Raw genomic sequence first — 13684 nt, 5'->3', positions numbered from 1 at the left:
ATTGTCAAAAAAATAAAGTGTATATAAATAACCTTATTTTTATTTCTTTTCTTTGAAACCTTCTTTACTCTAACATCACTATCAGCAAGCTGGCCCACCGACTCAGATCCATGTGCCTCCCGTTCAATATATGGATCTTGTATACATCCCTACAAAAAATAGTATCCTTTTAAAATAAATCATTTGCATTACACATAATAAGACCGATTTTCTTTTGTTAGATGGTACTGTAAGTACGCATACCTCTGGCTCCGGATCAACTGCAAGGTCTACTTCCGGAACAACTTCAAGGGATAATGTAATTGTAGAGGATGCTCCAGCATCTCCCTGAAATACAGTACTTGCATTAGTAAGGACGAAAATATTGGAAACTGAACACACAATTTGGAAAGACGACAAAGGTACATATCAAAAGTAAAGTACGAATGAAACATTGTGTAAAACAATTACACGATATGTAAATATTATCACATTATCTAGAATTCCGTGCATAAAACCAGTCTGGAACAGAATAGCTAGGTAAGATTACCTGATACGCACTCGAAGTGGTTGATGACTCCAGGCAAGACATGGATGTTGAATCTTGTTGCTTCATATTCGGTGGATAGTCAGAGTTGTAAAGGGAAAGTATTATTCAATTTAGAAATTCCAACATTAAAAAGTGGCATGTTTGGAGACTGAATACGAGAAAATGATGCCTATGTAAATGCATAATATAGCATAGTTATCTGTCCCCATAAATCAATTTTCAATGTGGGTTCTCAAAAACAAGGACTGATGTTTAGCAAAATAGTCATTATTTAAACTGCTATTCAATCACATAAATATCAAAATTATTATAAGTTACATTTACACCGAAAATACAGACGTAAAGCTAAATCTGGAAGCGTGAGTCACCTGTGGCTGCATTTTCACAAATAAAGTCGGAATAGCGTTTGGGAGCAATTTCCGAGTTGTACTCAGTTGATTCCTTTTTGTGTACAAGGATGTGTCATAGTTAGGGTTGAAGTGCAGATGTGGTATCGATGACCCCTCGTGTCCTACAAGACTTGTTTGACTCTACTTTCAAGCTCTTGGATATCCGCAATATCTGATCCATTCTCTTAGTCGATCAACAGTCTTAGGGAATACATGCATTATAATGAATTTGGATTTGTCATGGGTCTTCGAAGGGCAACGGAAAATAGAACATGCAGGCATTGTTGTAAATTCCTCAAAATAAAGGTCAACATTACAAAATTATTTTGCATAAAAATGTGAGAAAGAATGAATTGGACCATACATTATTCATTGCACGCTTTCTTTTGGGCACCACTGCAAAACCAGTGCACTGTGGGCAGCTGTATCATAGGATAAATTTCACAAATGATTCATTGATGTGTTAAAAATCAGAACATGTTACTCGTCCCTTGAATGTTCTATTGTGCACGAAAAGGAAACATGCTTATACTATAGACACGGTCCAAGAAGGATGTAATACGATGCCAATTGACACTGATAAAAATTGATATATCGATAACATAACAAAAGGAAACATGTGTACTGCCAGGGAGTGCCCTGCTTCAAGGGGAGCTTGCCTGGAGACATGGGGTCTGAGGAAGCCATGTGAACAATGGCCCCTGGGCATAAGATACCTTTTGAAGTGTACATGGTATTTGGCACCGTGGCCATTCACGCCCCTGACAGCACCCCTTGGCAGTGAACATCCACTGGTGTGAACTGCCTTTGATAGTGGAGGGGGGATGGATGGGTCAGGGGCGTGCAGACAAGGCACCGGAACACTGCTGAGTGGAAACACACTTGGTTCTCTTAAAAACTGAAACAATTGATAAAAAAATATGTTGTGTTTTATTTGGTTTCTTATTTTAATGGCACAAAAGTACTACACATTGTAAAGGTCTGTTTGCAGCTTAGCAAGGGAAAATCCCCTGTACTGACCGCTGTCACTGGGGAAAGTTTGTTTAATGGTACCAACGACACAGGCGGGTATTACTCGAACGCGGGGTCCAAGCCTCCCATGAAGCCACCATGTGTATGAACAATAGGCAACCAGCCGGTACCACCTGTGAAAGAGAAAGATACAAACTGTTTTTAAATGACCAAGATAAGTGTATTAAACCTTAGTTGTCTATGACAATTCTTGTATGCAATGGCATTTTTGCCAGGACAAATGCTAACTAGACACTGCACAATATTGAACGACTTTTATGAGACTATTACTAGAGAATTGAAAGACTAAACTGATATGACAATCATATATTGAAGTTACGAGAATATAGGGGACAACCATGAAATAGTAGTGGCCTAACTGACATCACAACCAGACTATACTTACTCATTACTTGGATTACGAGGGCGAACTCTTGCGCGAGGTTCATGCATAAGCACCATCAACATCCTCAACACGGACCGTGTGAGGCAGGCTGCCCTGAAGTCTGGCAGCTCGGTAACACAATGCGGCTTTGGATCGCCTTGCGATACGTAGGACAAGCATCCAGAGTTTTCTCGGCAGCAGCAGTTCTCCTCGGTTGGCATTAGCACGCACCGATTGCAGGTACATCAGGTGGAAACACTGTCCATGCGACTAGGCCCAGGCTCTTCGTCTGTTGAAACGTCCGCCCAACTGTTGTCCAAAGGCCCATCGTTTACGCAGCTTTCTCTTTCCAGTAATTCCTCCTCGGAATACTCTGGCTCATACAGGTAGGGCATTATTGTTGCCATTGTGTGGTAAACAAATGAAAATAATTTATAGCGGTGGCACTGGTATCTGTTCACACGGGCTACAAGCAACAAAGGTAGCTAAACAGAACACAGGAACGAGTCACAGAATACTCAAAGAAATACAGTGAGAGGAAAGGAAAAGAAAATCCGTGGTTGTGTGTTGTGAAATGGTCTGTTTATACATATCGAAGAAAGAGGCTTCCTGCCGTTTGCATGGCGACACGTCATTAGCTGAAGCGCAGAGAATGTTGACACATGACGTGCTTTGGTGTTGTGAAATGGGAGGTACGCATCTAATGAGGTCAGGCTCAGGGGCGGGGGATATGATTTAGTGCCGCAAATGCAGGTCACCCAGGGCGATGCAGCAAGTGGTAAGATCATCACAAGATGGCCGCGCCCTGCTGCCTGATTTTGCTTGTGTTCAAGAGACAAAAACTCGGGTAAGGTGCATTGGAAAGGTTTGTACGATCCATCGACTTAAGGTTAAAAACACATGGCCGAACCGTAGGGACAATAATATTTCTCACCAAACCATTCCTTTAAAAGGGCTGTTCAGGAGAGGGCTGGGACTTTTTTCTCACTCAATGGCTTGGGAGCTGCTGGCAGCCATCTCAGAAGAGTTCTGCTGACACTGGGGAAGTGCGCAGGCAGGTGCTGAAAGAAGACTCTGTGAGGCTTGTTTCAGGTGAAGGAGCTGGTCAGGGCCACTTGCAGTCCAAGACACATTTAAACAATGTATCCTTGGTGAGTTCAATTAATGTGAGAAGCGAGCTAATTTGTGAATGATTTGTGATCAGATAGTGTGCAGTAAAGTTTTAAACGTGCATGACCGTTTTTTTTTTTGTTTTTTTTTCTATTCATGCAACTAAATTCAACTGTACCAGAAGTTTAGTCTCTGCCAAGACTTGTTAGAAGCTCAAGGTCAGTTTCCACAGAACACTGGCTAGCTACCAAAATACACTGTCCTGAAGGCTCATTTATCCAGGAAAAGGAACACTTTGAAATCTAGCATAGCAAGGCCCTTTTATTGCTGAAAGCATAACCACAAGCCGATTGCACTTAGAAATGTTTATCATCGATTCCTTGAAGCAAGGCACAAGTGAAGATATTGCATTGTATATCAAGTCTGTGTATCTTGCCTACCTCTATCATCTGATAAAGAATAACAATAAAAAAATTGAATATCTCAAAATATTTATTACATGTTTAATCTATGAAGGTAACACGGGGCACTGGGAATAACCAATAGTCCGTTTGTAATACCGCCTGTGGTAACTTTACCACGTGTGATAAGTCAAAAGCCAAACTGGTTATCATGCACTGGGTTTCAGAAGGGCTATGTGTGTGCGTGAATGTTCATATTTGTTTACATGATAAATGTACTCTGAGATGCAAGCCTAAAGGGCATAAAAGTGGTATTGTAAATAAAAAAATGGCTAGAACATAGAGTCAGCATTGGGAGTGTACTAAGTCCAGTGTTTACTTGCTGTTAGTGATCCCGGTATAAGAAAAATTATCAGCTGGTACTCTAAAGTTAGGCTCACCACTATACCACAAAAATACCAACAAATAAAATACTGCAAAATACACCCTAACAATGCCAAGTGAGGAGAGGCTACTTTCACGAGAGAAGTGATGTTTTATTCTACTAACCTGCAAATTACACATTTGCCTAAGATTGCCTGTGCGTTCTCTCCCACCCATGGAATACATGAGTGCCTAAGACTTATTGGGAGTACTTCTTCAACTCAAAATTCATGTCTGCATAAAACTGCTTCCACCTACTGAAAAACCTACAAAAATGTACACATAAGGCTGGTTTGAAGTTGGACCCTACTTCAAAATTCAAAAACTAAAATACGTCTACAGGTGGTGCGCTGCCCTCCTACATTTTGTGCAACATGTTGATAACCACAATTGATCAAAAGAATAAGGATCTTACATAATCAGTCTCGGTCAAGAAAGATAAAGAGAATGACACATTTCATCTAACTCATGCAATTTTAATGAAAATTCGAAAAATAATGAGTGATGGGCGCTGACACGTGTTTCGACCGTCCTCAGTCCTTTTCAAGGCTGGGCCTAGATTGGGGAACACAATATTTCATATAATTCTAAATATATGATGCCAGAATATAAGGAAAACACAAAGTAGTACCTATGAGGTAGTAAAACAGTTCCATATATTTAACACACTGAGGAGTAGAGGAGAGGGGATATTCAGAGTTACATCCAGAACACAAAATTGAATGTAGAAAATAGATTTGGTCACAACATTGGATTTAAAGCGAATACCAGTATGTGTTCAAAGAAATATGAAAATGTCTATATCATTGGGAACATCGATTGAATAGCCACAGACACAATGAATTGATGTCAAACATATGGAGAGAGAAACAAAAATAAGATCAACCATTAGGTATAAGTTTCCAATAGATCAAGCACAATAGAAAAAAGGCTGATAACATTGGTGTGTCACTTATAACACCAGTGTGATGCTAACTTGATATCAAATAGAAGGGTCTTAGTGCATGATGACTCACACTTTTGTAAAACCAAAAAGGTGATAAGGATAGAAGGGGTTGAGGTATCTGATCCACATGCAGTCAATGTAGCAGGTTAAGCCCAATATCATGCATACAAGCACTTGTTAGGTGAGATCAGTGTCAAACACATCCATAGTAAATGAGAAATGAAGAATGAAGTGTCAAATGTGAACTATAAAGACCAAAGTTGGAAATCCATAGCCAAATTGCCCCTACTACCAGTAACCATGTAAAACATCTAGTCTGAAAGTCGTGCATGCTGTATATGACCTGTTATACAATGCAGGTTGAGACCTCACATGAAGATCAGATTAGTTTCAAAAAGTTTGATGGTTCACTAGAAAAACAAATGTCAAACTCCTATTTTAAATGTGCCATGTAATCGCAAAAGTCATTCTAATATACTACAGACCAGACCAGCATGATATGTACCTGTATACAAATGCGTAGGATCTGTGGTTTAAACTTGATATCTTCTTCAATAGTACAGTGATTTTGTCATGATTTTCCTGTAAACTAAAGTCTGAAAATCACATACAAACAACAAAGCAAGAAACAATTCCAGAAACCATCCTATAAATTATGTAAACAAGTTAATGTGAAAAATATATAGAAAACACATAGTTACCACGTTGGCATGTAATTGGTCGCAACGTCTAAATGTTAAAACATTGACGGGATTTGTCTCATGTACCATCGTGCCAAAGAAAAGCAACTCTGGTCAAATTCAAATCCGTCCACGAATGAAAGTTTTCCTGTGGTGCAAAAATATAAATAAATAAATAAATAAAAAAAAAAAAAATCACACATGCCGCTGTACACAGAGCCAACTAACAGCAGCCTCACTTCTAATGTACACCTAAAATAAAATGAAAAAGGTTTCCTGTGTCAGCAATGTCTTACCTCCTAAACGTCCGTGCACAATCACTGCAGGCTTAAATGCCTAGAAAACATATTGGGCCTCATTACAAGTTAGGCGGTAAGGGATTACTGGCACGGGTAAGGACACCGGTGCTGGTAATCCCTTACCGCCCTACTACGAGATCCCTTAGCGGGTCCCTCCCCTAACGCCTGGTTTTACCAGGCGTTATGGAAGGGACCCGCTAAGGGACTTCAGAGCTAATAATTTTACCGCAAATTGCGGTACCGTTGTAAGCTACTTCCCCATTCCCATTTGAGCCCTATCGGAGCTCAAATGGGAATGGGGAGTGGTTCCCAGAATGGGGACTTACCGGGTCCTCCAAGGTCGGAATGACCCGGTAAGTGCCTTATCCAGGAACACGGATCCGGAATGCGGTAAGGGGGTAGCCATGGCGCTAATTGCGCCATGGCTACCGCCTACTGTGTAATGAGGCCCATTCTGTCTCCCCAGAGCTGCGGTGCACCCGATAAATTAGAACAGCCCTGCGGTACGAGAGGAACGCTGATGTAACATAAAATTATAAGGTCACATTAGCAAAAGACGTGTTCAGGTAATCATTGTGTACGGCCTCGATATTCCACTCGAAAAACCTATATGCTAGTTAAACATGCCCACCATTACATGACTTAACCTCGTCCTAGAATGATAAGGTGGAAAAAACGTCAGCCGGACATGCTATTTATATTTTATCCAAAAGATTTCGCTCTGTTGGAATCAAAACGAAAATACGCACTTGCAAATTTAAAACAGTCACCCAAGACCATCTATTTCATATGGCCACTTGCAATTGGCTTGTTTGCCGGAATCAGAAAAAAACCTTTTGGCCCATGCTAAATGCTTTTTTACGAAGTACTCACATTTGGTAAGTACACATATTGGTCCTAAGTCAACACAGGGAACATTTCCGAGTCTGAAAACATGTCCTATACACCATAGGTATACACCATAGGTACATACAGTTGAAATATTGTTGTAAAGTTAACCTGACCATTGGATGGCATACAATAATTAAGAGTTAAACTTTAATTCATAAGATGAGAGCTTAGTAGACGTAAGAAAGTTCCCTACAAGAAAACATTTAATTCATGATCCTGTTTAAGCCCGAGATAAACACAGCGAAGCTTACAGATCATGCATGTTTCTAGCCGACGTAATAGCTCGCGGTCCTCACCTCTGGTGTGCATGCGTGCTTGCTGCAATCTAACAATTTGGTTATCTTGAACGTTGTCCCCTTGGTGGTGTGTTTGCCAATGTGTGGCTAATTGCATCTTCAGGTCCTGACTGAGAAAGGTGGAGAGGTGCTCCCGTATGCGAATCCGAAGTTCACGTATGGTGCTACCCACATACATTTTCGTTTACAAACACATTGAATGGCATAGACGATAACTTTAGATTTGCAGTTGATAAAATCCCGTATTCTGAATGACAAGCCCTGATGGCATACACATTTGGACGTTGGTGACAATGCATATTGGAAGAAATTACATGACGCTCATTTATGAAAGCCAGAGGGGCCGCTCCAGAGCCAGTCAAGGTAGTGTTGCAGCTCTGAAAGTGGTTCAAGGAAAGAGGGACTGAGTTTCTCTTTAGGTGTCTTATTCTTAGTGAATACCAGTTTTGGTGTGTGCAAAATATATGGTACTAGATCTGGGTCCAATTTGAGCAAATGCCAATGCTTTTTACGAAGCTTAAAGAGCAGGTGACTATCCTGGACATATTTAGTTATACAATAGTCTCTTGCTGTGCCAAATTCGCTTGAAGAGCAGACAATTTCATAATTTACAATTGTAAATGTACTCACAGGTGTCTGTCTCTCTGCAGGGCGGTAAGTAGTAGTCTGATTATGAAAATGTTTGAGCTTCCTGACAAATTTATAAAGATCAATCTTGAATTTGGAGCAAACGAAAAGACCTTTGTTCAAAAGCGATATTTCAGATGCAGTGAGTTCCCTGTTAGACAAGTTATAGACTAAGTTTTGAGAATTGGTTTGTTCTTCAAACCCTTGGTTATGGACCTGGTTTGCTTGCATCTGTACATTTGTTATTGTCTCTTCCTAGCCCCGCTTCCTCCTCGGAAGATGAAGTGGTTGTTTGAATATTCCGTCCTAAAGGGATTTGGAAACAAACTTGTTTGGGAAGCGCAGAATTGTAATTGGTTAAACTACCTTTCTTATAAAGTTTGATCTCCATTAGAAAGCCCCTTCTATGATGGGTCAAACCTGAAGCAGCACTACCCTCACCTGTCTCACTTGCAACCACATGAAGAGACAGGAGTGACCGTGAGTGTTTTACTTCAAAATTCACATGTGCCCAAGACTGCTTTGGCATACTCCTTCACCCACAAAATTCACATTTGCATAAGACTGTTTTGAGTCCCCCACGTATACAATTCACATTAGTCTGAGATTGATTTGACATACTCCTCTGCCTTCAAAATTCATATGTACCTTAGACTGGTTTGACATATTCACTGCCTACAGGATTCACATCTGCTTAATACTGCTTTGGCATATATTCTCCCCCGCCCCAACTCCAATGAAATTCACATGTGCATAAGAATTATTAGCCATACTCCTCTGCCTACATAATTCACATGCAACCAAAGTTGCTTGGACAATCACCCTACCTATGAAATATTTATTTGCTTAAGACTGCGTTGGTGTACTCCACTTTCTACAAAATCCATGTGTTCTTGATAGTGCTATGGTATAATCGCCTGCCTATGAATGTCATGTGTGCCCTAGTCTGCTTTGGTGTATTGCTCCACGCACAAAATAGATATTTAAGGTTGCTTGGGCATACTCACTTGCTTAGAAATATCAGTTTACCTGTTAGTGTTTTGGACTTTTCGTTATGTGTAGACCTACATGTAGGCAGCTCCCCAATGCCAGATTTTTGTTATTTGCATGAAGAAGTGCAAATGTGCAGGTCAACAGGCGGCGTACCTTTGTATGTACCTCTTTTCGCCCTGGACATTTTCCCTCCGCCTAACAAATGTGTAAACGCTGCCTGGCATGGCAGCATGTACAATGGATCCATATGGAGTCTGCTTGCTTTATGCAGGTGCATGAAGCTGATGGGTTCCTTAGGGATGCTCAGCATTTTCACCAGCATAAGGGCAGAGAGGAAGGGAGGCTGCGGAAATGCAAGTTGTGTTCTGTCACCCCTCCCCTCTATAAAAATCAATCGAAATGAGCTGTGGTGTCAATGGAGGCGTAAAAGACTTATGCAAGGTGTTTACATCTTCCCTTGATGTTACAGATCTGATGAAAATGATCCCCGGAGTGTCCCGAGTTTCTACTTGCTTATCTTTAGATATGCACGAGGTTAGATTGAATAGAATCTCTTATCTCGAAACTAAGCAAAAACCCAAAAATGTGCATTTGGTCAAGCCCGTGTAAATTCTAGGAATTCTATTTCTACACCAACCATCCCACCCTTGCTCGATAATACAATGAGAAACAAGGGAAGGAAACATGGGAAGAGGAGAATAGGCCTACACAATCTCACGTTGTGCAGAATGAGAAGCATGGAGCAGCGCAGAAGGAGGCATCAGCACTTGTGTCTTGGGCATCAACTGCACAATACATACAATCAATGAGGAAGCAGATGAAAACATAAGTATGGCTAACTCAGTTGTGAATTTGGAGATCAGTAAGACATGAGTTGGAGATCTTAACTCACTCTCATAGGTTTAGGTAAGGGCTATATAATCCTATGATTTGATCATTTCTTCTAAACCCATTTGTATCGCATACAGCCACATTTTAAAGAATAATCGCTAATTAAAAAGACCACTAATACAATTCTAGTTCATGGTGGGGCTGGGAAAAAGTTAAGGGACCAAAATCCAACCTGTAAAGCACTACCATTCAAAGATTAACATTAAGGACCTCCATATGAGTGTGGCTGTAATGAAAAAAGTTAGAGCTGAAAAACTTCCTGTTTTTAACATCCAGCTGATGGTGTGCTCATCTCATTGAGGGCCCTAAAATGAGCTCAGGATAAAGTTAGTATAAAAAGGAGACATTCCCCCTCCAATTTACAGCACCACCATTCTGAGAGACCCTTCAGTAAATAAGAAAAGTGGTGCTGAAAACTGAAAAATGCCTTCATTATAAAGGAACAAGTGTGTAGTAGATGGTAACGACATCTCAGAGGTTCCACAATTTGACTACCTTTTTTACATGCAAAACTAGGGCTTTTGGAAGAGGAATCCCCTCGCCGTTCCTGCCCTGCATTCCTTATGGTTGCTAGAGCTGTATTCAAGCCATAAATCAGGTACATGCAAAAGTGGAGTCTTTGATGCCAGGCCACCACATTCTTACTTTGACAGAATATGCTGCTTTTAAGAAAAGTGTTCTTCCCTCATGGGCATCTTCTTACATTCCCTTTGTAACATTTAAATATTTCACTGTTCAGTTCACTGAAGCCACTAGAGCAGTTTTACAATATGAAGATGAGTGGTGGCAGCAGGTCTGGGTAATGTCAAGGCCTGTGCCATGTGGCCTAGTGGGTTGTAGTAGCGTGTCTACTTCTGAATCTATTAAAGACCTGGGATTGCCCATTTATGGAGCGAGTGCTTGCATTATAATTCAGTTTCCACTCAATGGCCCTCATGAGTTTGGAGGTAGCCATGCCGTCATTACCGGCATGGCTACCTCCAAACTCGTGCCCGGGTCCTGAAAAAGGGAATTACCGAGCCATTCCGTAATTTCTATTTTCGGGACCCGGACCAGGTACATCTTCATTCCCATTTGAGTCCCGATAGCATCCTACCCATTCCCATTGAGTCCTAACAATGGACCTGTTAATGATGGGTCCATTGTTAGCATCATGGTCTGCTTGCGGGTGCCAATATGCACGTCTGGCCAGACCACACGTGCATACCGCCACCCGCGAGCAAACTCGTAATGTGGCGGCCCAGTATGAACGGCACTGGTACCTTATCGGCACCGTTCATACCGCGGCCGCCAGGATCGTAATGAGGCCCAGTGTCACTGACCACATTACATAACATACTTCCCTTGTGGTAACGTGCAGTGTGCATTTAAACAATAAAGTATATAAAAAGATGAAGGTAAATGATCAAAATATAAAACATTGAACCTAAAGTACATGAGTGCATGCTCATGACATCTTCCTTTTGAAGGACAAAATGCATTTGATCTCCGGTATTTGGCTTTTTTTTCATAGGTGATGTGTGCAGTCAGGAAGAATCTCTGTGGTAAATTATCTATATGTAACATTTATAAAGTCTGAGGAAGCAGATGACATCAATATAGATTGCAACATTTCTACTGTGCTTGCTGTTGCCCAGGTGTTCCTGTGAAGAGAGCTGCAGCAGGCCCAAGCACCACCAGTGGAGGAGGATGATCTACAAACATATTGCATGGTCAAAGTCTCCCGATGTGTTTGATTCAAATCATTGGGCCTCATTCTGAGTATTGCGGTCCGGAAAAGAGGGTGCCGGTAACAACGTACCGCACCCTCTCTCAACCGCCAACCACAATGATGCTGGTAGGGGCCACGGATCCCTTTGCAGGCCTGACTTGGTTTTTCAGGTTCTACCTGCTTGGTTAGCAATGGTGCTGGTGCTTGTGTCCCCATTTCCATGGAGTCTTCTTGGACTGCATGGAAATGGGGAGTAACCATTACCGCCGCTCTTGTGAAAGCCTGGTGGCACCGGGATATCAGGTGGGAGTACACCTGTTACAGGGTTGCTGGAAACCCGCTGCCTACCGGCAGGTTTTCTGGCAACCTTGTAATGAGGGCCATTATCTTATATAGCAAAATATGGGAAGGGTTGGAAGTGATGGTCTATCTTTAGTACACCATTAAAAAAAGCACTGAGGGAGTGTGTGGGGCTTTGTAGTCTTGATGAAAGCAGTTTTGATGCTTGAATGTTTGAGGGCTAGACTGTGAAAGTGTGCTGACAGACTTACCATCAGGTTTGCCTACTCACTAAGGGGGGGACCACAAATGAGCATGGCATACTTTACTTTGCATCCTGGAGGGGGATTGAGTGGGCATAGTGCCTGATGCCTTGCTCACATCGAGGAGGTATTGCAACTGTTCCTTCAGCATCTTTCTCTTCTTCCTTGAACATAAGTACTGCTCCTCCTAGCAGAAGTTCTTGCAGCCAACACACTTTTGCTCTTTTCCTGAGAAGCACACAATTGCCTTCAAAGACTGTTTTTCAAGTGACTCTGTAGTTCCCACAACATGCGTTCTTTGCAGAGCATGCATATAGCAAGGAAATCTCTACTCTTTTTAATATCAAAAAAATCCCATTGCCTTAATATGGGCTTGTTCACACTGGTAAAGTTGGTGACAAAGCATTCTATTTTGTTAGTGATGCTTGCAGATTCTGTAGTGGAAAACCGAAGAACCCCAGGTCCCTACGGATTTTAGGCTGCTGTCTGTTTGCCACTGAGCTTCCAGTTGCATTTGGACTACTTTCCCTACTGTGGCTTAATTTATCTTTCTTGGGCAAATAAATACACTGATAGGTAGCAAATATGCATTTTGCTTTGTTCTCTACTTCCGTTGCTCCTCAGTTGCACCTAAACGCACATGTACCGAAATTATAGCAGCACCATTATTGGCATCACTAGAGTGCATCAGCAAATGTCACATCTTCCTTTTACCAGGGCCTGCAGGAGTCCAGAGTGGGTAACCGGCACACTGTTTTGGGATGCATTGTTATAAAGTATGTCAGTCCAATGCATAAGGGATCTCCTCTAAAGTGTACATACAAAACATGCCTGACACATACGTGAACATGTGTACTATTATGTACTATTATTAATTATTACTATGTCAACATAGCAGACATGCCAAACGTGAAAGACTGCAATCACCAATGACATTCCATATGCAAGTCTGATCTGTCCTGCCACCACTGCCCTTCTTGCTTACGGCCAGAATCATAGGAGAGGATATTGTTCTGGCCAATTTAGTACACTGTCAGAAGCCTATGTGCTTGAAAATAAAAGTCACAGAGCAACATTGTAGGCACATGAGTGAACATTTGGCAGCACAATCTTGCAATGTTATTGACATGCCCTCGTTATTCTTTCAAATGCATCTTTGGTCATCACCAAGCCCACTGACAGCAATTATTCAACAGCATCCTCGCTAGGATCACCCAGAAAAATGCTTATTTGCCAGATTAATTCTCTGACAAAACAGCAGGCAGCCAGGATGTCAACGACAAGACTCTCAATGTCATTACAGTGACCGATCAGGTGGAAACCCACATACCCAAGACCATCATTGGTTTATACATCACCCCTAATCAGGCACAGTTATATCCCTGGGGATGATTAACAGTACTGGTGAGTTGGTCCACACCAACCTTATGACTGGTGTGTCAGTTGAAATCACACAACTGTCTCCCCAAGCTTCTCCACACATAGCCCCTACCAGCAAACTATGCACTGGGAGATGGAGGCCATTACAACATCACACTTCACAACTGCAGCCTAACCAAA

The sequence above is a fragment of the Ambystoma mexicanum genome, chromosome 1q (genome assembly GCF_040938575.1).
Source record: "Ambystoma mexicanum isolate Mex_15411 chromosome 1q, UKY_AmexF1_1, whole genome shotgun sequence".
NCBI classification, from domain to species: domain Eukaryota; kingdom Metazoa; phylum Chordata; class Amphibia; order Caudata; family Ambystomatidae; genus Ambystoma; species Ambystoma mexicanum.
The sequence above is the reverse complement of the archived record's forward strand: the minus strand, read 5'-3'. Positions refer to the sequence as shown.